Raw genomic sequence first — 24,181 nt, 5'->3', positions numbered from 1 at the left:
ACTGGGGATGAATGCCCTGCAGCTGAGTTTGAAGGAGACTGGCCCAGCTTGGCACACAGCTCCCACTGTGCTTCAGGTTAAATAGCAACAAGGCACTTCCAGGTTTGCCCAACCCCATGTACCATAGAAGGGACCAGCCTTCACAAGTCAGGATAGCTAACAGAGCCATTAGCCTTGTGAAGAGAACCCCCTTAAAAGTGTCCATAGACCTAAGCACACCATCTCCTGCCCACATCTGGAGACCCAGGCTACTTCCCGCTCAAGTCAGTCTGACAAGTGACTTACCATACATGCTTGCTTTTGGACCACGTGGCATTGCGTCACAGAAGGACATCCAGATCCATCATCTAGAAACAGAAAGGCACAACTTGATGAGCTCACAAAATATCAAGTTCCCCAGAGCAAGTGCTTCCCTCTAACTTCTCGCTCAAAAGAACGAGAGAGGAAAATGCACATCCCCTTCCACACCAAGGTTATCTGTCAGGGAGCACAGGCTTGCCTGCAAGGTACAAGAGGGGAATGTGGTTTGGAGGAAGTGAGGAGAGCTGGGTCCTGGCTTTCCACTCACATGGCACAGACCCCAGGAGGGGCTGCAGGGCAGCTCTGAGGCTCTGCTCTCTGCTGTCTAAGAGGCTAGCTACACCGTCTCACAGAAGCACACTGAGATCCAAACACATGTTAGGGGAGAGGGCTCCTTGCACTCCACTGGGCCCCCACTTGCCATCACTACATGGTGAGCAGTTCCTTCCTGCAAAATGGAACACTTAGGCCAGGGAGTCATGAGCCATTAAGGCGGATCTCAGGGCCCAGCTCATAAACCTGGTGAGAGTGAGCAGGAGAGCAGAGTAGGGCAATGCACTCAGACCCTGACTCATGTCCTTCTGCAGGCTACGCTCCTAACTTTCCCACTGGGGTAAGCCAAAGATCTCTGACCTATGAGCCTCAGCCACCAGGGCTATGGACTGGTTGGAGAGACACTTTGGAAACTGCTAAAAGGGAGAAGTTATTCACTGTGGTAATCCTAAGAATGCTGAAATTAAATGCTGAAACTTTGAAAGCGCCAAGACTACCTCAATGACTGGTCTTTGTCACATTTGTCTCATTTGAATTGTCTAGCTCATGTTGGTCTGTGGGCAAGTCTGTGGCAGATGGTCCTGCCGGCTAACTGACCCAGCCCACTGTGGGTAGTGCCATCTCTCCCACCTCCCACTGGCTGGCCCTGAGCTGCTTGCATATGAAGACAGCTGCTGAGAAAGCAGCGGCTGAGCGTGGACGCACACGTTCTCTCTGCTCGTGCCTGCTGCTGTGATGCAGTCAACGGCTGCCTGGGCTCCTGCTTTGACTATCCCCACCCCAACCTACATTGTGATGACTTTTAAACTGAAAGCCAAGAAAACCCTTTCTTCTCTAAGGTGCTTCTTGTCAGTGTGTGTGTCACGGTGGCAGACACAAAACTAGGACAACATCTGAAATCATCTACAGTGGTAGATGCAGTAGGAGTAGACCAAGCTCATGGGTGATGCAAGCATCAAGGGAAGGAAGTCATGAAACATGAGTATATGTATGGTATTTTATAAACCCATCAAACTCAAGCAAAGTGACACTAACTCCACCTGTTCCACCTACCCAGCTGTTCTTCCAAATTATACACTACTGGAAGACCTGGGCCCGCTATACTATGGAGAACATTCCTGAGTGATACAATTTCAGAATACAATTTATTACATTTTATAAACAAAAATATTCTTGCCAAGCATTCCAAACATGGAAAAGACACATGCAACAAAAATGCTTACTGTAAATAATGAAGACTAGACTCAATCTAAGTGTCCGGTTACAATACGTCCTGGAACATCCTGAGACACTAAAATCATTCTAAAACACCCAGAAGTCATGCACAACAGGAACTGAAGCTATGAGGCCTAAAACCACCACTTAAACAGCTACAGAGATAGAGAGCTCCGAGAGCTGGCAAGGGTGTAGGACAAGTGGAACCAGCTCTGCTGTGCTGGAGAAGGAATGGTGTTGCTACTCTGGACAGCTGAAGTCACTATCCAAACAGCACATGTGACTAGCCAGTGATCCAGCTGAAACATGGGATATAATTTGGGGCGCAACACAGGATACAGAAAGGCACATTTATATATGTATACACACATACCATGGAGACTTTTTAGAGCAGTGACAGTCATTAAGAGTAGTTTATCATCTGTAAAATGTACAGAGCAAAACAGATTAATCACTGGGAAAACCAACCATACAGAGGCCAACTGGGGCAGTCCACTGGTGTGAAGTGCAGGCACAGGGCTCAGAATCCGTGTTGTGAAGTCAAAAAGATATCATGTAGGGCTGGGTGTCCACTATAAAGGTGTGAGTGGCTCCTGGGCTGAAAACATTCTGTTCCTGGCTGGGGTGCAGGTTTCCTAAGTGAGCCTGGGAGTGACAAGCCATTGTGCCATATGCAGGTAGGTTTTGCGCCTCAGTAAGAAATATACTTGATGCCTTTAATGACAGTTCCAGGGACAGCACAGCAAACCCTTTATCAGTTTTGCCCCACATGATCTTTAGTCACAACAACTTAAAAGAAACAGGACACAGAGCCAGTGAAAGCTGTTAACAAGATGGCCACCAGGGCTGAAGTGGTTTCAGGGAACGGTTCTCTGTCTTCCACACTGCCGTCTTCACATGTTCCAAAGGCTGCATTAAACACTGGCTATGACAGTGTGTGGAAGGAGCTGTTGTCTCCTGACCCTGGCTTCAGTATAATCTCAGCATTCCACGCCCTGCCTCGCTACCTTTCTCTAAGCATAATGGGGACGATTCAAGTGAGCCCTTAAGACAGAAAGACGTACCACTAACAAACAGCCCTATCTACACCCTGACACCCTACCCCAGCATGGCTGACAACCCACCCTCTCTTTCCTCCTGCCCACTCCACCTGCTCACCTGTCTGAGGAGGGTGGTTTCTGTCATATATATTGGGAGTTCTCCAAAGATTAAAATTTGCAAAAAGGGGTATTTATACACTAATTTTGTACTAGTTCATAGGTTAGAGGAACTTTTAGGTCAAAAGATTTTAGCAGTTACTTCTTATTCTATTTGGGGGCATTTAATTATAATCCATAATTTAAATCATCAAGTCCCAGAACACAAGGCAATTTGTTAAGCTGAACTTGGTTTCCCTCACTAATTTAAAATAATTCACTAAGGATTCCTAAATTCCCAGTGTCCCCAATTTTGCTCCCAGTTCTATTTGAAGATTGAAGTTCGTTAGGAAGAAGAAAAACTTTACTTTAGTCAAGGAGGAGCCAGAATGTCGGGAGGGGCTTAAGAAACTGGAAAAAAGAAAGCAGCAGCCAATGAGACTGCCTTCTTCCCCACTCCACGGAGGATCCTGTCTCCCTCGGACACAAGAGCAAAGGTCAGCAAAGCAAGGTCCTACACCACCAGAGCCCTGAACCCACGGATGGGTGGGGCACTGACAACGGAAGGCAGAAAGCAAAGGGGGCATGAAGAGCCTCACAGGGGATGAATGGGACCTAGAGATGGCAAGGCATCTCAGCAGCCTCTGGAGAATGCGAGGGAAAGGCCGGCCTTCCCTTGCCCTTGCTGAAGCTGAGAGGAGGCTCTGCCACCTCTTGGAGGCTGGAGGCTGGAGCTGCAAGAGGAGGGTGAGCCACAAGCAAGAGCTGTTTTGGTTCAAGACTGGCATTTTTCTAAAATTAGGCTCATAAAAATGAGGATAGGGAATACTATATAGAGGGGTGCATCTTCTCAAAAGTCACATGGAAGTGAAAATTATCTGAAGAAAAAAAGGCCCAAATACAAGTGGGAGCTCTTCTGCCCGGCCCGGCCCTATGCTGAGCCTGTCTACAAAGGCCCGGAGCCTTCCCCATGTCGCTCTCTCCACACACAAGGCACTTGAGAGGCAGTGGCATGAAAGATGTGAGTCAGAGCGAGCCAGCAGTCTCCCTGAGGGACAGCCCATGACAAAGGATGGGAAAAGGAATTTTCCCTTAAATCCCAAATCCAGGATAGCTAAAAATCATAGATCACCGTGACATCACCACTAACGGACAACAAAGGTTACTATGAGTAATAGCCAAAGGAGACACGTGTCCTGCAGCCTGCATGCCGACGCTTGGGCGGAGTGGTCTTCCTGCCAACACTACCTGGCAAGGGAAAGCAGTGTGGATACGAGCCCAGCATCAGGAGGGCAGTAGCCGTGTGTGGGAAGTCCTTCCCTTGGGAGAGTCGGAAACAACATCTGCCTGCTTTCTTATGAGGCCCTAGTCAAAGCTCACCCTGTGGGGCCAATGAGCTCGGAGCCTGGAAAGAGGCTGCTGGAAGGAGCACAGGTGACCCCGAAACTGTTCCACTAGAAAGCCCTAACCCAGCATGGACGATGGCTGCCTCATAGCCAACAGATGGAGGAAGCCACTCTCAACCTCCAAGAGCCTCCACCTCATCCTCCCAACCCCTCTATGAAATTAGAGCAGAACTGCATCCAGATGTCTAGGAGGAGTGGCTGGAATCTCAGGTGGGTCCTGACCCTCACCAACCCCTCCTTCTATGTGGTGATGACCACAGCCAACAACTGTACTGTGATGATCAGCACTGTTTTGCTCAGTGAACTAATTTCTACAGAACAAAGTATAAAGCTCTGACTCAGTGTAGCTATGCTACAAAGCAGTTCAGCATGGTTAGTGTATGAAAAACGGGGGGTTAGTAAAAAACGAGGGGTAGGGGTGAGGGTGTGTGTGAGGGGGAAATCGCTTTAGAAATCAAGCACAAGTAGAAACAAAGTGCTAACAATCAATGTACATCCTTTGTCACCCATGGCACAAACAACTTCACTCAAACACACACATGCACATACATACACATATACACACCAATGCACACACATGCACGCACACACACACATGTGTACACACACATACATACATACATGTTCTCATGGAGTCAATTATTTACCTCCTGCTTCCCATTTCCTGTTTTCTGCTAATAACTATAAATATATAATGATGGTAATGGCTTTACACCATTTAAGTAGCATAACTTGCAAATGTAATGAATATGGTAACTGTGATAATATGGTGCCTGAACCCAGATGCATATGTGCATGTATTCCCTATTCGGGAGATCAGTCACTTTATGGACTCTACTGAAATTCAGTGGTCAATGGATGGTATTACCAGGTGGACGTCCTCACGGATAGGATTGGTGCCCTATAAGTGGGCTAAATTTACCTAACCTTTCACACTTCTGTATTCCACTGTGTGAGGGCATAAGAAGGTCCTCAAGTGCTGGCACCCCAATTGTAGAATTCAGAATATAAGAAATGATATTTATGAACTGCCTCGTTTGGGGTAGTTGAAAAGGTACTTGAAATGCTATCTCACAGCATGGCTGGTCTTGGCTGCTTCAGCTCTCTCTGCAGTCCAGCCCTCCCTCTTTCCCACCTCAGTCAATGGCACCTCTCCCTCTGGGCATCCAAGAAACCTGTTAGCTTTCTCCTCTCACATGCTCATCCAGGCCATCACAGCCTCAACCTGCTCAGCTGTTCACGCCCCAGGACTTGGAGTTCTCACTGTACTGTCTGTGCAACAGTAAATGCCAGGCCCCCACCCCCACCCCCATAGCCTCCTTTACAAGCCCTTTACCCAGCACAGCCCCTCTCTATGGCTACAACTCTTGGGATGACAGCAGGCCTCCACGGGAAGGCCTTCAGGGATAGCTCAGTCAAGAACACCTCACAGACTCTTGTGTTGCTGCAAACTGTGACCCCTCAAGAGACTTTCCCCTTAGGAAGCAGCTTGAAAATAAGATGCCCTGGGGAAAGTGCTTTAAGTCATTTATGCTGAGCTAACACATGGCACGATTTCAGAGTAGCCTGAAATCCCAGCTACTGTTGAGCCTGAAGCAGGGGGGTGGAGAGTTTGGGTCTAGCTGGGTCTAGAAAGTGAGTTTGTGGCCAGTTTAGACAACTTAGCAAGACCCTGTTTCAAAAGAAAAGGGAAAACAAAGGGCTAAGGATATCACGTGAAGTTAAGCACTTGCTACTAGCATGTGAAGGCTCTGAGCTCCGCCACTAAATAGGATGCTGTGTTGCACATGCTGAGCAGCACAGGGCCAGACACCTAGTCTGGGTGCCTGGGAGGTATGCTAATATTGACAGACGTAATGCTGGAGGAATGCCAGGGCCAACTGTGAGGCAGTAGAGAGTCCTTAAACTTCACACTCACCCACTTTTCCAAACACCTACCCTTTCTTGCTTCTGTGCCTCATGCTATTTCTTTTCCACAAACTAGCAGTTGCTGCAATGAGAAGGCGAGGGTCCCTTATGAACATGCCCAAGGAGCACAGAGGTGAACAGAGAGGCTTCACGGGGAGCTATGTCACACCAGATAAAAACACAAAGCAAAAACAAGCTCACAGCCAGGGTGGTGTTGGGCAAACATCTAAACCCCTCCCTGTCTGAGGGCTAGTCTGCTCCCTTCCTGACAGAGCAGCCCATTCTCTGGGTGCCAGCACAAGGACTATGGTGGCCACTTCCTGGAGCCAATCAGCACAGTTCTCACACATTCATTCCTGCCCACTCAGCTCCAGTTGTCAGTTATCACCATGTGTTTCCCAGCACTGGAAAGATAATGCACACACTGTGTAGAGCCTAATGTGCACTGTCATGGCGGCCGTGACAATGTCCACCATTGTGAGTGCTGTTCTCGCTCCTACCATGCCTGAAGAGTCTCAGTCTCTCTCTCTCTCTCTCTCTCTCTCTCTCTCTCTCTCTCTCTCTCTCTCTCTCTCGTTAGCTCAGCCACTTGACACTCACACATTAACTGAAAGCTCCCTGGTACTTTGGCTGGTAAAACTTTAATGCCACACAACTTTCCAGCTATGCATAAAAAATGGGAACCAGCCAATATTAATCTTTATGAACTCTCACACACCAGTTGAGACATGTGGTTTCCAGATAGCTAAGAGGCAAAGAGAAGAGGACAGTGGCTTCTCTGTGACCTAGGACATCTGAGTGAGGGCCAACCAGCCAATGAGAAAGGTAGTATTTTCTCAATCGGGTTCCAGGAGACACAGCTAGAGGAGTTTAGAGCATGGAGCTAACCTGGTCCCTCTGTGGCTGGGTAGGGTGCTCTACACTCCAGCACCCTACCATCTCCATCTAGTATTCTCCATCGGAAGGTCTTTCTTTCTTTCAACAAAACTCAAAGCAAGGAGCCTGTCTTGGTAACAGCTTCTACCTCTCCCAGTCCAGAGCTGGCACTGGAAACTGGACCTCTAGACACCAGAGTATCCTCTATCCCAAGCTCTGCTTCTTGCCTCCTTCACCTAGGGTGCAGCAAAGCCACAGCTGCCTCCTGGAGCAGCAGTGCAAGAGGGGGCACCCCCTAAGGGCAGTAGCACACCCCGAGCCAACAATGCCCCTTGCCTTGCCCTGACAGTTCATGTCCTTGTCTCATCTCTCTGCCACCCCAACATCTATGTTACCTTCCTGTCAGCACTCAGTAGCCATGTCAATGGTGAGACCCACGGCCCAGTACCACAGCACTTGTGATCATGTAAATCTTATCCTATGTAATACAGTCACTGTCTATTACAAACTGAAATTGTGTCTTGTTTTGGGTTATTGTTTCTTACTTTGCCTGAATTATGAAAGTCAAATTTTATCATGAATATATGTGTCTAGGAGAAATCAAGGTATCTAAGGTTTGGTACTACCCATGGTTTGAATTTCCCATGAGGACTGTCCATAGTAAGACTGTATTCCTAATGATAAGAGAAAACTACCAGCTGAAGCCAGAATGCCGCACTGCAGGAAGGAGGCCCGACATGGATGAGCTTCAGCAGAGGGCATATCTGTCATAGCTAGTAGGCTGAAAGAACACTGGAGCAGGAGCACGTGTGCGCTAATGCCAGCAGTGCAGGTGACTCTCTCAGCTCCCTCTGCAGATGAGCTACCCACATGGCAGCACACATGGCAATCCCCAACCTTCAACTCTCCAGTGCTACCCATTCCCCAGACATTGGCTGCATGGATTCTCTCAGTTCTCTCCAGGGATGGGAAAGTCCCCGGCCTTAGCGGGAGCCTGGCTAGGGGGCTGGGATCGAATGGTAACCCCTGGAATTCCCATACTAACCATGAGTTTAGGTTTAGGCAAGTTTTTGCCAGGGTTGGAAGGTGGTTAGAGAGACTCACCTGAATTCATTATGACTTTGAGTAGCTAAATAGGAATCTCCTTACTGTGTGGCTTTAAAGAAATTTAGCCAGATAACTCCAAGACTCCAGCTTGGTTTTCCAGACAGCAAGCTGCTGGACTGTCAGTCAGAGAATCCCAAACAGCTTGCACATCGGCCTACTGTTTGTGTTTGTTGTTAGTGTTTGAATAAAAATTGGGATAATAGTGGAGCAAAGCAAAACAATCTGAGTTGCTATAATTAAAGTGTAGCCCTAAACATGTCCTACCCCTACTCTTCTTTAAAGGAGCTCTATGCTGTAGCCACTGCAAGTAGCAAGCTCAAGATGTGCCTGTGACTCCTTTCTGGTGTGAAGAGTAGCCATCACTTCTCCCTCCACCTGCTCAGGGCTTAATGAGTGCTCCCTGCCCCCAAGTGCTCCTTGGCAAGGCATATAAACAACGGAAAAGGTTGCACAGCTGGACCAAGATGTGCCAGGCCTGTGGTCCCTTCTGGCTGCTCTTCCAGTCTCCATGGAGAAGCACAGAGAGGAGGTGCAAGCTCAGACAATCATAAGACAGCCTGCAAATGCCTTCCCTGGCCCAGGACCCAGGACCCGATAACTGTGCTGCACAGAAGACAGTGAAGAATGGCAACTGTCTTGCTTGCTTTTCCCTGGGAACGGAACCTAGGAACCATTCTGCCTCTGAACTCTATTCCTAAACAAGGGTGATGATCCCAGAGTGATAGGTAGGAGGGGACCCCTCACAGCCATGGCTTACCGAGGAAAGCTCCAGGCCGTCCTAACCAGTGCTGTCTCTCATATGAAAAGCTGAGCACTGAGCTCCTGACTCTAGCTGACTCCAGCAGAGATGCCAGAGTCATCTGCGAAGAACCTCAACTGAAGAAATGCCCTGTCAGATTGGCCTGTGGGCAAGTCTGTGGTACATTTTCTCAACTGATGACTGATGTTGGAGGGCCCAGCTCACCTCAAGAGAGGCCACCCCTGGGATGTTGGTCCTGGGTGCTTTAAGAATGTAGGCTGAGCAAGCCATAATCAGCACTCCTCCTCTATGGTTTCTGTATCAGCTCCAGCCTTCAGGGTTGTATCCTTCCCTCAGGGATGAAAAATGTATTACCTGGAGGTATGAGATGAAGTAAGCCCTTTCTTCACAAGTTTTGTTTCTTCACATAGTTTTGGACAATGATGCTTTCTCACAGTAATACGAGCACCGAGTAAGACAGGTGTGGGGAGGACTTGTTCATTTTGAAAACCTTGAAATTTTTTTGAAAAAAAATTTTTTTACATGTATGGGTGTTTCATCTGATGATTAGGGTTATGGTATGTATACCATGTGCATACAGTGTCCACAGAAGCCAGAAGAGGGCATCAAACCCCGGGACCTGAAGTTATAGATGGTTGTTAGCCACCATATGCATGCTGAGAACCAAACCTTTATTTTCTGAAAGGTCAGATGGTGCTCTTAGCCACTGAGCTATATCTCCATCCTAAAATCTTTAAAAATGTTATTACATTTTATTTATGAATTTGTCTGTGCACATGTGTGTATTGGCACATGTAGAAGTCAAAGGACAACCCTGAGAACCTAGGGAGTTGGTTCCTTCCTTCCACCAGATGGAGAGGAGGGGCTGAACTCAGGTCATCAAGCTTGGCAGCAAGCACCTTTCCCTGACCAGTCATCTTGCCAGTCTCAGGTTCTATTTTTATAATTACTAGAAAAACTTACTTTCTAATTCACAACTGTCAAAGCTGGTTTCATGACAAAATATGACATTTCCTAAGTATCAAGAGAATTCCATAAAGGGCTCTAAATTCGAAGCAACAGCCACAGATCAATGAAGTGCCAGGAAGACAAAGTTATTTTTGAAACGAGGCAGCAAGCCAGGAGACCAGGGATGGTCTGCCCCAGGCCTTCCAAATGGGAAAGCATCCAAGTTCTAGATTCCTCTCAACAGAGAGACACTGAGGAGAGAAGTTCTGTCCTCCTTCGTAGCATGGAGACATAAAGAGGGCCGCACAGCTTACACACGGTTACGTACACAGCACAGAGTAAAGTGGTGTGCTGTCGACTTGCTTCAGCTCTAACAATGCAACACTATTTGGGCAATTCACTGCTAGAGAGAACACTTGGCAGACACTGACAGACTTCATTCCACGTTCTCATTAAAGGGAGGGTGAGGGGGTTGGGGTGTTGAGGACTTGGAGACAATGGTCTGGATTGTCATATTGGACATCTCTGAGAGTTGGTCTATAGTTTCAGTTAATCAGTTGTTAATACCATTTTGTGTTTGGTAGAACGGGCCTGTGGCACAGTCTTCATCTACAATGTGACTGGATTGGGAATCACCAAGGTGACACGACTCTGGAGCACGGCTTTGTGGGTATTTCCAGAGAGATTTAACTGAAGCAAGAAGACTGCCGTCAATGTAGGTGGTACTGTATCATGGCCTAGGGTCCTAGATTAGATGAAGGAAGGGTAGAGGCAGGTGATCATCAACATGCCTCGTTCTCTGTTTCCTGCTCCTCTCAGATATGATGAGGTGAGGACCAACCACGTGTTCCTGCTGCCATCCTTCTAACCGCATGGCCTGTATCCACTTCAAACAAATGGCCCTTCCTTTAAGCTGTTGTTGGGTACTTTATCACAGCAAGAAGGTAACTAGCATTGGGCCCTTCTGAGAGTCAGTCCCAAGGTGGCCAGGCTAGAGCTGCTATTGCAAGCTGACAGCAGCAGAAATGATGGAAACACACAGAGAAAAGAAAATGTTAAACAGTTTTTGAGCCATGACTCAGGCCAATGCACTTCTTTGAGGAAACTTCTAGAGATGACCTTTCAATGCTGCTGCTGACCAATCTCAACGAGTCAGGTAAGGGACCAGCTGGCCCTTGTCACTCTCATGCTCTACATCCTCCCTACAGGTGACAATTCTTGCACTATCGAAGATCATTCCAACAAAAGAGGGCCCTAGAGGCAGAGGACAGACAGTGGTTCGGGTGAGCTCTATGGCAGTCTCTGCTCTCCCCTGTCCACCTGGCTCAGCGGCCTGGAATATGCTCTGCATCCACAGCTGTGGTCCCAGCTTCACCTTCACTTGCTTAACAGCTGTTACCACACCAGGTCCTTCTGGAGTGCACACAACTGAGTCAATGATGTTAGAAAGTGTGAGGGAAACAAGGAGGAAGCCTGAATCTGGTGAAACTGGTGCTGCAGGTGAGGGGTAGGCATAGCGACTTTAACCATGTGCATATTTAGGGCAAGCAACAAGGAAGTATAGCATTCTAAGGGACAGAGAAGGCAGGGCTGGGAAGCCAGAAAGGGTCAACTGAGAGGCAATGAGGAACCTCTTAGGATCTTAATTCTTTAAACAAATCTGCAGAGTACTGGCACTCTTGAACCTCTCCCACTGGACAGGCTTTTGAGCACAAACCTTTGCTTGCTTGGGACACACCTTGTAGGAAACTTCCCTCTTCAGTACAGGTATGGATGGGTCAAGATGGTGCTCACCAAGCAACACAGGCAGGGCATATCCAGGAGTCTCCAGGGACTCTACAGATAGGGTTGGCATCAGCACAACTAGAGGTAACATCAGCCCATGCTCACAAGCTCTTAGGGACACACTCCAATGTCTTTAGCTCCTGTATAAATAAAACCCAACCGTAACAGGAACTAAAAACATGGGAGGCTTTAAAGGCAGTGTACCGTGTCTTTCTGGAGGAGGTGGGGAGGCATCCTTCACCACGTGCTGGGTCTCTAACCTCCTCCTAAGTGGTACAGCTGTAGAGGCACTCAACACCGTGGCTGCCACTGGCTTCCTTCTGCTATAGCTTGTTCTAGAAAGATCCGCAGGGTTGTTGTGCACTATTTGCAAACGGGCCAGTAAGAGGAAAGTTGTCATGAGGCACTTTACCATCACCCCTTTCTCCACAATCTGCAGCTGAGCTCTGCAATGACAACAGCAAAGAAACTAAAAGCTCCCACAAAGTAATGGAGATTAGCTGTCACCACCAGCAGTGACTGTGAATGCTGTTTAAAAAAATCTATGTCTGCCTCTACATTTTAAAAATGGATAGCAGCTGGGTGGTAAGGGATTGGGAGATATGTACCATCAAGATTCGTGTGTGTGTGTGTGTGTGTGTGTGTGTGTGTGTGTTTGTGGTCTGTCTGCCTGCCTGCCTACAGAAGCCAGAAGTGTCAGATCTCCTAAAACTGGAATTATAGGCAGATGTGAGCAACCTGATGTGGGTTCTGGGAACTGAATCTGGGTCCTCTGTGAGAGCAGCAAGAGCTCTTAACCACTGAGCCATCTCTCCAGCCCCCAAGATTCACTTTTAACAACTACTTTCATGTCCAGCTGGAAGAAACCTGTAGAAAACAGAAACCTTGGAAGTAGGTATATCCTCCAGGCCCTTTGAGCCTCCCTTACCAGCCCATCTGAGCCCTGACTCCTTGGTAGGACACTGGCAGTGGAGAGGAGGCATGGGCCTCCATCGGGTGAAATAATCTCTCACCTAGAGAACTCAGGCTATAGAAAAGCACAGGTATTGACTACAACGCCAGAACTACCTCTGCCCCAAGCCTGGGGTTCAGGAGGACTAGGGTCCTAGAGGCAAACACACACCCAAGTAAGCAGGTGTGAGACACTCACATTATTGTAGAGCCTAGTGTGGGGGTACAGAAAGTGAAGTATGTAAAAACAATGAATTTATGAAATTCCTCGGCAAATGGATGGATCTGGAGGGTATCATCCTGAGTGAGGTAACCCAATCACAAAAGAACTCACATGATATGCACTCACTAATAAGTGGATATTAGCCCAGAAACTTAGAATATCCAAGATACAATTTGTAAAACACATGAAACTCAAGAAGAATGAAGACCAAAATGTGGACACTTCGCCCCTTCGTAGAATTGGGAACAAAACACCCATGGAAGGAGTTACAGAGACAAAGTTTGGAGCTGAGACGAAAGGATGGACCATCCACACAGGGGTCCATCCCATAATCAGCCACCAAACGCAGACACTATTGCATACACCAGCAAGATTTTGCTGAAAGGACCCTTATATAGCTATCTCTTGTGAGGCTATGCTAGTGCCTGGCAAACACAGAAGTGGATGCTCACAGTCAGTTATTGGATGGAATACAGGGCCCCCAATGGAGGAGCTAGAGAAAGTACCCAAGGAACTGAAGGGGGGTCTGCATTCCTTTAGGTGGAACAACAATATGAACTAACCAGTAGCCCCTGAGCTCGTGTCTCTAGCTGCATATGTAGCAGAAGATGGCCTAGTCGGCCATCATTGGGAAGAGAGGCCCCTTGGTCTTGCAAACTTTATATGACCCAGCACAGGGGAAGACCAGGGCCAAGAAGTGGGAGTGGGTGGGTAGAGGAGCAGGGAGGGGAGGGCATAGGGGACTTTGGGGATAGCATTTGAAATGTAAGTGAAATAAATACCTAATAAAAATTGGGGGAAAAAAAGAAAGAAAGTGAAGTCTAAAGACAGATACCCTGCCCTGAACAAAAGATCCTTACAGTGTCATCAAACACTCTGACATTGCTGCACAGCAACTGTGCAGGGCATGGTTAAACCACAAACACGAGGCAAGAAAAACAATGGGCACATGATCGACACACAGGACACAATGTCAGAACTGCTCAGCTCTTCGTATGGTTGAGGGTTTTATTTAGCTATCTGGTCTCATCACAAACTCTAGGCAATTTAGGCAACCCTACCAGACATGGCTTCCTCATCCCTAAATCTCACCTCCTTACCTGGGTATGTACGCTGCATCAATGGAGGTGGCCAAATGAAAGCAACCACATTTCCTGGAGTTTGCCCTGTGTCCACGGCAAAGCCTGCCCACAGTGGGGAAGTCACCACTTCCTGTTGCCATGAAGACATCCATGTTCACACAATAGAGGTGTCTTGTCCCAGTCACTCTGTGCAACCAGCAAGGCTAAGCAAGGAAGGATGCTGATGTCCCTGCTACCATCTCACACAGGTGCTGTGGATGCTGCTGCATCCTAAGCCTCTCCCATGACCTTGAACTGTGGGTCTTAACTTTAAGATTATAATTACATCCTTTCCCTTCCTCACAAACTCTCCTGTGTATCCCTCATTTTGTTCTCTTTCAACTCTATCTTTTTCTGTAATTGTTACACACATCCCTCTAAATATATATATACACCCTGTTCAGTTTGTAAAATGTTATTTTTATGTATGTTTTCAGGGCTGTCAATTTGTATTTTATTTGTTTGTTTTTGAGCTGTGTGATCCTGGATAGTCTAAATGTTTGTACCACCTTGCCTGGCTCTTCCTTTATTTCTCTTTATGTTTATGTATTTGTTTGTTTGTTTTTTCAAGACAGAGTTTCTCTGTATATTCCTGGCTATGCTGGAAACCCTGTGTAGACCAGGCTGGCCTCAAACTCAGAGATCCACCTGCCCCTGCTGAAATCAAAGGCATGCACCACCACTGTTCAGCATGTTTCTTTACTTTTTAATCTTAAACTTACTACATGAACTATTGCAACTAACTACTTAAGCACATCCCAACCATCTGGCTATGGAAAGCTTAACCTTGGAGCCATGTTCACAGTGACGCAGTGGAAAAGATATCCCTTTCTTCAGGGTTTGTAGAATCTCAGATAAGAAAGCAAGTGTGGGGCTGCAGAGATGGCGGAGTTAAAAGCACTTGTTTTTGTAAAGGACCCAAGTTCAGTACCCAGAACCTATATGGTAGCTCACAGCCATCTGTAACTCCAGTTCCAGCATACCTGTCATCTCTTCTGATCAATATGGTTCCCAAGCGTCTGTGTGTGTGTACATATATGTGTGTATGTGTACATGTATATCTGTAGGAAAGATAATCATGTGCATAAAATTAAATCTAAGAAAAAACTTAAAGTACTGTGAGAATTTCTGAGAGCTTCACAGCACAAGTCACTAATCTACACTGAATGATGCTAGGCCTGAAAAGGAGTCAAAGGAGAATTCAGACGGTTTCTCCTTCAGTTAACACTCCCATTAACACCTCAGACACACTGAGAAGGGTGTGATTCGAAGTCCAGTCAACTGACAATGACAGCCAGTCCCCCAATGTCAACAACTGCTCCAGAACTCCTCACAGAACTGGACTAGGATCATGGACTGAGCAACCCAACTACAGTTATTTACTCTGTCAGCTATACACATCCCGACCCTCTCCTGTCTACAGAATCTCAAAGCTGCCACCCAGCTCCTGTAGACACACTTGGAGTCATTAAACCTCTGTTTCTCCCTGAACTGACTTTCTGCCCTTACCACTACTTACCTGTTACCCTGGGACACCTGAGTACCAGGAGTATTGCTCTAAAACTCTGGCCGAATAATCTGTGACTACACTGAGCCCACAGGTCTGCAGAGTTCCACCAGGCTGGGCGCTAGGCTACAGCAGCATAAGAAAGTCTGACAGCTGCCCCCTCTGAACACAGAAGGCCATCAGCAGATCGGAGAAGCACACTGCTCCGCCACAGCCTCCTCCTCAAGCAGCACAACCAGATGTCTACGACCAGACGTCTACGCGTGGAGTGGGTCAAGGGAGCTTTACTCTCCCATCAATTCTCATATGACCCAAAACTGCTTTAAAATAAGGTTTATTAACTTTTAAAAAAGGAGTTTTTGACATTAAGTCTGTGGGGTTCTAGCCTCTGTACCCTACATGGGCTAGGGCAGGGATTAGTAAGTCATAAGAAAGCCTCCAGCCATCTGCCTTTTAAGGTATAAATCCTAGAGTTTTGAATTCATCACATTACTTTGAGCAATGTTCAGAAAAGCCCTAAATTTTCAAATAAATACAATACTCTGTGAATATTCAACAAGATGGCATGGGAGGCACAAGGCCTGAACCCAAGAAGAGGATTGCACAGGGAAAGTGTAAGGTTCTTCTAAAAATAGCCTATGCTGCTCCACCACCCCGCTGGGGGTGAAACAGAGGGGAACCCACAGCAAACCAGGCATGTCTAGGATAGCTGCTGACATATAATCCTGTGGCCACATGTTACTGCACACACCAGCCAGACCCAAAGCCATCAACAGATGGCTCCTGTCATGGGGCTGGTCAGCAAACACACATGAGAAGAAAAAGGAGCAGACACTCTCCTAAATAGCCTTTGGACCTTTCATGCATGCTCCTTCATCAATCCGAAGGGGACTGCTTTCCCAGCTCCCCAAAGCACAGTTCCAGTAATTCAGCTCCACATTAGACAAGAATTAGTAGACCCAGGCTGCCATAATGAAGGGTCTCAGACCAGGGGCCTTAACAGACATTTCTGTTCTTCAGGCTAAGATGAAGATGCCATGCCAACTCGGATCCCAGTGGCTAGCAGGTTTGACTTTTCTCTGCACATTTCTCTATGTGTGTCTCTTCTTATGAGAATACAAATCCTATGAGATTAAAACATCATAGAGGCTGGGCGTGGTGGCACATGCCTTTAATCCCAGCACTCGGGAGGCAGAGGCAGGTGGATTTCTGAGTTCGAGGCCAGCCTGGTCTACAAAGTGAGTTCCAGGTCAGCCAGGGCTATACAGAGAAACCCTGTCTCGAAAAACCAAAAATAAATAAATTAATTAATTAATAAAATAAAATAAAATATCATAGAATATTAATTAATTCTTGATGGACTCTACCACTAAGTGCTGTCTCATGGTGGTTAGGACTTCATCATGTAAATCCGGGGAGGATCTATCCATCGGCAGCCTTCAGGGCTGTACCTTGTACCATTCTCTTGTGCAAGGCAAGACAGTGTGTGCTGCCAGTGGAAAGCCAAGGACTCCAGAAGTGCAGAGGGTGCAGGAGCCTCCCGGGAGGCTCAGTTCCTTCTCCCCTCACACTAAGCTACAGAGGGATGTGGAGGGAAAGCTGCAGTCAATCTCCAGTTCAGGACACCTGAATCCCAGTGCCCAGAAGGAAAGGCTGCCACTGCAGGTCACAACACCAGCCCCAGGTCACAGAGCAAAGACAGCAAAGGAGCCCCTGCCACACTGCAGCTCTGTCTTCACAGCCCCGGCCAGGCATCCGGATGGTCTGAGTAAAACAATAAAATACACACTGGAAGACACACCCAGAATAAGCCGGAGGTGGCAGAGGTCCAGTCACAAGGCTGACAAAATGTCTTTCCTAGTAGAATTCTCTAAACACAGTAACCTTCCAGCCCTTAATGTAAAACCTTAAACAGGGGTGCTGGGGAAAGGACTCTGGAGTTAGGAGCTGGAATCTCTTGTAAAGAACCTGAGTTCAATTCCCAGCATGCTTATGGTGGCTTGCAGCTGTCCTAGGGGATCCAACACCATCTTCTGGCCTCTAAGGGCACCAGGCACATTTATGGTGCACATATACAGAGGCAAAATACCCAAACACATAAAATTTAAGCAAATCTTTAAAAGCCAACAAAACACCATAAGGGTGTCAAGGTCGGTGCCCTGCCTCTCTGGTTCCTCTGCAGTCTTTCCTTTGCACTAAGAGTCACTTCCATTGTCACCTCTGTTCTTCAACGTACAGGTTCCTGTGAGATACAGAAACAAGACTCCTGCTAGTCCTGGATCCACCTTCCCTGTTCATCTGTTGTTTCCTATTACATGCAAACACGTTACAAATGCCGTAACACATGTTCAGTAACACGTGCTCATCATTACACTCCATCGCTCGAGCTCATAACTACACTATCTTGCATTTTTATGTCTTGACTAAAGGGACTGTAGCCAGCGCAAGCTCAAGCATGGCAAACATGACTCTGGCCATTTTCCCCCATTCCCTCTGCCTTGCTAAAAAAATCACTAGATTACATTCCTAACGACAGCCACCAAGGTCTATTCCATTGGCTGTTTCTTCCTCCTGAAGCTGACTACCAAGGTCCAGCTATCAAAGTACTAAAGTCCAGCAATTAAAAGTCTGCTTTGGCTGCCCCAATTAACATGCACAATTAAAATGAAACACCTCATTCTAACATGCAGTTTCCCCCTTTACCATTATAAACTGCCATTTTCCTACGTGCCACATCTGTCTCCTCTCTATTCAGAGGCCCCGCCGCTCCCTTGTTCCCTTTCCCTTCTCCCTCATCCGTGATCTCTTTGTCTCTTATTCCCTGCCTTTTGTTTCTCTGTGCTGAGAACTTGGTCTTGGGGTGTGCTAAGCCGATATGAATTCCTTTCATTGGCTGACTCCAAGAGAAGCTCGTGTAGAACAGCAGTGTGTTCTGTACCAGTCTCTCCCCAAGGATGTGAGCTGCCACGTGGCATCACCTCCACACTCTAGCTCCACTAGCTCCATCTGTCTCCCCACGTTCCTACTGCCAGATACGCGGATACACAGCACGTCTAAATGCTGTAGGCCCAACAGCATAATTATGTACATATTCTCTGTAAAGTTGCTTCTTCGGAAGATCATTAGAAAGAAGGAAAGAGCTTTGCACTGTAAAGGCTTTGCAACTGCATAATTACCTTTACAGGCACTTTGCTTTCTCTGTTCTCGGCCAACCTGAAATTACTGTTGTCATTTCCTTTAAGCCTGAAGACCTTTGGTACTTCCAACAGGGCAGTGTGCTAGCAAGTCCTGGGCTGTTGGTGGTTTGGGCATTGTGTTCTTTTAACTGTCAGTCTGACCTTCATCTCTGAGGATAAGCTTTGCTGTGTAAGACACTGGGTTGACTCTTAGCTTCCCCCAGCTTCCTAAGAAGTCAGCCGTTAACTCTCCAGAGTTCCCTGCAACTCGGTCGGACCCCTTACCATCAGCCTTGGCACAGATCTTTTGAGTCTGACCAACTTGGAGTTAAGTGTATTTCTTGGATGTACAGATGAATTTGGGGGATTTTAGCATGTTCTCTAGCCTTTGACTATCTCCCCTCTTGACATGTCTGAGGCTCCGTTTACTTTCTCAGTATCTGGATCAGAGACTTTCATAATTCACCTTTAAGTCAGGTCCAAAGGAAACTCTATTTTCCCAAGAAAATCTGGCTATCTGTGGTGCCCATTAGCATACCAAAGCTCACAATGGTCCCCAGGCCCCTCAGCACCACAAGGACCTCCAACACATTTTTGCCCCACCCCTCCGGCTCTACATGCACCCAGCTCACGGGCTTCCCACCCTACAGCTACTCATTCTCTTTATAAACCTGCTATGTCATCTCTGTTCCCTCTGTCTCCCTCCCCACCCCAGCTTCCTGTCTCCTCCCATCCCTGCCTCCCCATGTCTGCTTCCCCTCATGGCCAGGTCCAATCTGCTGGCCATGTTCATCCTACTGCCTTCTCTCTCTACCCTGGACTCTTCTAGATGCCTCTCCCTTATCTGCAATAAAAACTCTTTCTTCAACCCCACGGTGGAGTAGTCATGTTGTCAGTTTATACAAAGGTCATGTTTATACCATCAGTGGATGGTTTCCTTCTGCCAACTAATATCTACTACTGCAACCCTCTGGTGGAGTTTCATTCAGAATACCATTTAGGTATTCTGCTTTGTTTTTGTTTTGTTTGTTTAACTAATTATCTTCTTAATGACATTTCTGTTTGGAAAGGTGCTGCCACCACAACTTTCTTTAGGCATTACTTCTTTAAGGGTGTAAAGTCTTTAAGTCCAACGACTGGGCCCTCTCCTTTCTTGGACAGCAACTGTGGCCTACTGCTTTGTCTTGCAGCACCCGTGGGTCCCGGAACCATCTCCTCCAGGGCACCCTGTCTCTGTTTGTTCTTCAGTGAATTCTGCACTCTGTCTCTCCACACCACAGTCAGCTCTAATGCTGCTCCTTGGGAGAATAGCCTTGAGTGCACAAAACAGCCCCTCTGAGTGACAACAGCTTCATCTGAGCTAGCATGCACTCACTCTAGCTCTCAACCGTGCACACGCTGGTGAGGCTTGGCCTGCCCAGTATTTCTACCCTGTTATCAGGTCAATGGCTTTGTGCAGAGTGCTGGTGTTTTCAGTCTTCACATCCTATTGCGCTTACTCAGCAAAACTGTCAAGTCACTTCTTTGGAGGGAGAGACAGGGAAGGTGGCTCCTTCGTTCAGAACGACTCCTCCATGATACACAGGATGCTGGGTGAAGTGGTCTCCTTGACTACTCCAGGCTTCACCTCCTCACATGGAATCTCTGTTCTCAAACCACTATGTTAACAGGTGACAGACAGACGGCCAGGATCTCAGCCTGGAGCAGGGCCTCCAACCTACAAGTGGGCTCTAGACAAGCTCTCTGGAGTTCAGCCTCTGCCACCTGCAGGGTTCAGGAGGGGAAGGAATGGGCCAGCGCTCCGGCGCTGACGCCTCCGCCGCTGTGCTTAATGACACAAGAGATTTTCACAAACATGTGTCTCCTATTTTGCTGTGTAACTTTTAGGACACTTGCCAGAAATTTTAACTGGGAGCTTCCTTAAAATAATTTTGAAGCAGGGCAGAATGGTTGGGACAACTAAAGGGCACGGCAGCCTAACATGCCATGGTCCCCTTAAACAACAGGACTTCTTCACATGCTCTTAAGAGCCTGTCTCCCCTGGCAGGAGCTAAGCCATGCACTTAGAAAGTCATGGGTTTGATTTTTTTAAATAAAGTCACTCAGACACAAATTCTACTTTACAAGTAACTTGTAAAGTATGAGAAAAACCTGTCCTTGTGTGAAGTGTGTACCCACAGGTCATCAGGCAGCTGGAAGGGCAGACAATCACACACACACCCTTCATGAGTAAAAGCTCTCAGGAAGCTCCTACAGAAGGCTCTTTTCAACAGGGGCGCTCTCTGAGGAGGTCAAAAAGGTGCTAATTACATTTGTGAGAGAGGAGCCAGGATTTTCTTAGAAGCTGATATTACACCGTCCCCATGGCAGAGCCTGGTACTCACATCAGAGAACTGGAAAAGTGGGGCTATCAGCCAACCACATCTATCACAGGCAGTTGGAGGGGCCCCTGAGGCTGAAACTCTCCGTGAAGCCACTGTCCACAACACCAGAACAGACAGACATCGGGAACTGGCTCCCATGCACACTCACCCTGACATGTGGGAAATGCAGAGCTGGGCTGGACCCTGATGCTCCTCCATCCCCAAACTCTTCATCTATGAGACAGGAATCATCAGTAACTTCCAAAGTCAGTACTCAGCAAATATAGCTCTGTGGCTCTACACAGAGGCCCTGGTAGGCTCTATGTTCCATATGAGTGCCTCCACACATGGATGACTAATGCTGGAAGGTCCACGCTCAGACAAGGTCTGTGTTCCTTGTACAGGCCCCACAGACACCCACTCCAGAGTCAGCTTTGGCCTGTGCTCCCCTGGGACCTGACTGTGATCAGACAGAACCAGCCATCTTTAGGAAGGTCCAGAGTCTCCAGATTCCTGCCCTTGGAACCCTTTTCAGATGTCCTCCTAGTTAGCTGACAGACAGACTGATGAGTAAAACAGAAATAAGTGACAACCGTCTGCTATCCTGGGCCTCCAAGAAACAACAGATGGTAAAGCCAACTCCCCCGGGGATGAGGCTGTTACCCAGGGGAACATCTGACCGCTGCTTCTACATAGTCTGATCCAGTGTGGCTAGCACTCTTAGGGCCAGGCAGCTGGACTGGTTAGTAGACACTAGCTGGGTAAGCATGAGGACTTTGGCACACGCCAAACCCCAGTGTTGGAGACGCAGACACAGGAGGATCCCTGGAGGCCCTGCATTTCCAGCCAGTCTGAGTCTTCAAGCACTAGTTTCAATAAGAGATATTCTCTCAAAAAAGAAAAAATAAGGTGGAGGTTTGGAGCGACCACTCAGCATTTATGAGCACTTACTGATCCTCCAGAGGACCCAGACTCAGTTTCCAGCATCCACATGGTGGCTCACAAACATCTGTAATTACAGTTCTAAAGGATCCATGCCTTTTCTGACCTTTGCTTGTTCCTCATACACACACCCATTACAGACACACTCAGGTGTACACACATACACATACACACACACACACACACACACACACACACACACACTTAATTAAAAGCAAACCACACTTCCTAGGTTGCTTTTCCTGTTGTCACGATAAGCTTCATGACTGAAGGTGGAGAGGAAAGGGTCTATTTGGCATATGCTTCCAGGTCACAGTCTATCTTTGAGGGAAGTTGGGGCAGGAATTCAAGGCAGTAACCAAAGCAGAAACCTTGATGTTTGAAAACTACTTACTAGCTTGCTCTATTTGCTCTTTTGTACAGCCCAGCCCATTTGCCTAGGCATGGTGCTACCTATATAGTAAGCCCCACTACCACCGCCGCCCCCTCGCCGCCCCACCAGCAATCATCAAGACAATTCCTTACAGATAGGTCAATCAGGAGGAGGAAATTCTTTAATTGGGGTTTCTTTTCTTTCTCTTTTTCTTCATTTTTTGGGGGTGGGGTAGGGGTGGGGAAAAGCTCTAGTTTGTCAAGCTAACAATAAAAACCAACCAGCATACCATACTAGAAAACCATATATTAGATCCTTTTCTTATCTTAAGGACTACTTTGAAAAGACTCCCAACAGTTGACAATAAGAGCACAGACCCCACCCTGCCCATGACTAGTGTGTCCCAAGTCCCCCCACCCCGGGCACTGGTTGCTGCCTATTCACCCACAGGGAGGAAGCCTGTGGCTCAGGAATACAACCCACACAGAGGGCCCATCTCTTGAGATATGCTGGGGTTTGTATTAAATGCACCTGGCTTTCTGTTCTTTTCTGTCTTCAATGTCCCCCCATTCTTGTCCACTGAAATGTGCCAGTGCTTCCTGGCTGTGGGGCAGAGACTCTAAGCCTCCCAGAGAGGTAAGTGTGAAAGCTCTAAAGAGAATAGGGATAGGACAGACCAGGACAGAGGGGCTTATGTCTGTCCCAGCCCACCCTGTGCAAGGTCCCAGTTGGGTGCTCATGAGGCTCTTCTGACATGGCTGTCACCATACTAAGTAACACATGAGTGGTCAACAGATGCCAAGATAGAAACCTTTCCCCAATCAAATGTGTATGCCGCCTAACTACATTACAATCCATAATACGAAATTCTCCAAAGGGCACAAAGCTCATGCCCCTGCCCCTACCCCTGCCCTAGCCCCAGCCCCAGCCCCTGCCCCTGCCCCTGCCCCTGCCCCTGCCCCTGCCCCTGCCCCTGCCCCTGTCCCATTTTCCTTTTGGAACTACAGCTCGGTTTTCCTTAACTGGGTCTTGACTGCAGCTGGCTCCCGACAGGACCTACTATTCCTACCATCAACCTGTCTGACCCAGTTTGAGTTTTCTTCATTTATTCCCATGAAAGAAAGAAATATAACCTCATTTCATATCCCAGTGTGATATTTTAATCTAGGAAGCTATCATTAGAACGCCTATCTCCCTTGAACATGCTTTGTTTTGTAAGCAGAAAGAGTCCACACATTATAAAATAGTAATTTCGGAAAGCAAACAAAAACATCTCCTGACACACAAAGGATACACCACGCTCTGACTATGATGTGGGCAGACTCAGGCCCTGTTCCCTCCCTGTGGCCACTGACAAAGGCAGCAGCTGTTCTAGAATCTACATTCTGGGTGTTCTCAGGTGAGTGGGGATTCTAGGGCAAGGGGGTGTTGAGTCCTAATCTCACACAGGTAAGAGCAGGAAGAAGGCAGCCCAAGGATAACAAAATGTCAGAGCTGAGAGACCAGAGATACCTGTCGCACCTCTTGGATTAACTGTAAGTTTCACCTCTGCGTAACCACAGGCATAGGGCTTGGGGTCCGGATACTACCCTAACCAGCTTCAGCTTCATCTAGTTGCCTTTACCAGAGTCATGTGCTCTTTGTCCCTTGTGATAAGCAGCAAGGTCAGGAAAAGAAAATGAGTACAGAAACCTAGCCCTTTATGTAGACATTGCTGGGGTGTGTATACTGCTCCTGTGTCCTAGCCATTTATGTAGACATTGCTGGGGGTGTGTATACTGCTCCTGTGTCCAGCCCTTTATGTAGACATT

General features: G+C 47.5%; 1 protein-coding gene across 10 annotated transcripts in view; it reads right to left on the bottom strand.

Moving 5' to 3' along the window:
• Window positions 1-24,181, bottom strand: part of Inpp4a (inositol polyphosphate-4-phosphatase type I A) — a 111,953-nt gene that overhangs the window by 53,588 nt on the left and 34,184 nt on the right. For all 10 annotated transcript variants that reach the window (XM_029538990.1, XM_021197407.2, XM_029538992.1 and 7 more), the window contains exon 2: window positions 286-347. The gene's annotated coding sequence lies outside the window, so the exon portion shown is untranslated. The remainder of the gene's footprint in view (window positions 1-285; window positions 348-24,181) is intronic.

This window comes from Mus pahari, chromosome 5 (assembly GCF_900095145.1).
Source record: "Mus pahari chromosome 5, PAHARI_EIJ_v1.1, whole genome shotgun sequence".
Taxonomy (NCBI): domain Eukaryota; kingdom Metazoa; phylum Chordata; class Mammalia; order Rodentia; family Muridae; genus Mus; species Mus pahari.
Note: the sequence above shows the minus strand (reverse complement) of the source record. Positions and strands in the feature narration are given on the sequence as shown.